The following is a 1,417-nucleotide window of genomic DNA, read 5'->3' on the forward strand; positions in this document are numbered from 1 at the left end:
AAGGCGATTCAGTCCTGTGTGTGGGGGAAATGATTGATGTAGAACATGTAAATTACAGCAGAGTAAATATATAAACTTAAAGAAATGATGTTGTTGAACTTTTTGCTGCCAGAATTTTAGACGGTGTCTCACATGAAAAGGTCACCAGAACCTGCATTTATTACGCTTTAGGCAGGTGCACTGTACCTGCACAGTGAGGATGAACGCTCACCTATCGAGAGTGACTATTGAATTTCTGTAGATAACAATTGCGTTGTTGGCCAAACAGTAAAGCCTCAGGCTGGTGAGGCTGTTCAACGTTCCTGAGAGAAAGGTGTAAAATAACCAGGATTATTGTAAAATAACTGCTGCCTGCACGACACTGTGACACAACACACCCAGGGAAGTGATGCACTTCTTACAAGATGTGACCGCAGGGCTTTCACTGTCTAACTGAACTGAATCTCTTAACAAAAGAAAGAATGATTCAAGTGTTGCAGCAGTTTTATATTCAAACTGAACTAAATGTTGGACACATATCTGATCAGATGTTATTTCTACTGTGAATTTTAGTGTCACTGTTAGATAAAAGGACACACAGTGGCCCAGACGTAACATACTTCATCTATGTTGTACAAAGGAGGTAAGTGAAGTGCTGTTGGCTGTCTGTATGTGACATATACTGCACTCTGGCAGCTTTCCTGAACACTGCTTATGGGCCTTATCTGAGAAAAGTCAGGACTGTGTTTTGTTACTCTGACTTTAATGCAGAGCTCACGGTAAATAGAAATGGAGAATGATAGAAATCTGACGCACTGACATTTCTTCAAAGAGGGGATGAGCACAACAAGCTAACAAGAGAGTTGCTTTTGATTAAAGGGGTACTCCTGCAACTTAGCGCACTTTAAAGATACACAATTCTTTTTGAAATGTAGTGAAAATCGAAGCAGCAAAAGCTCAGATAACTTTATTTGTAGTCCATAATATGAGTGAAGCTACAAAAACACTGAATCCTACACTTCCCATAATGCTATTTGATAGCATCTTACCCTCCCTGCCTTACAGGCACCTTTCAAACTCCAAGACGTCTCTAAAACTAAGCTGAGAGAACAATGATAGGTTATTTTTATAGACTTTAGAAAGTTGCCTCCAGATTAATAAGAATGCCAAAAAAATCCAAACATGACAAAACAACAAAACATGTCTTTTTATGATTTTAATGAGAAACTGATTTAATCGTTGTGTGGCTCTACTTAATATGCACTACATAATAAAACAAACATATGAACATGTGTTAAAATGTGCAATAATGACTGGAAAAAAAAACTAAAACATGATCCCGACATATCAGTTTCCATCCATATCTTTGGGAGGAGGAAAGACATGTCTTTCTTTAGCTTCTGAAACTAAGGAGCTTTTCAATGTTATTATTTATTCT

Source organism: Seriola lalandi, unplaced genomic scaffold, assembly GCF_002814215.2.
Source record: "Seriola lalandi dorsalis isolate HSWRI2012SDOR001 ecotype SW California unplaced genomic scaffold, Sedor1 jcf7180002054554, whole genome shotgun sequence".
Classification (NCBI taxonomy): Eukaryota; Metazoa; Chordata; class Actinopteri; order Carangiformes; family Carangidae; genus Seriola; species Seriola lalandi.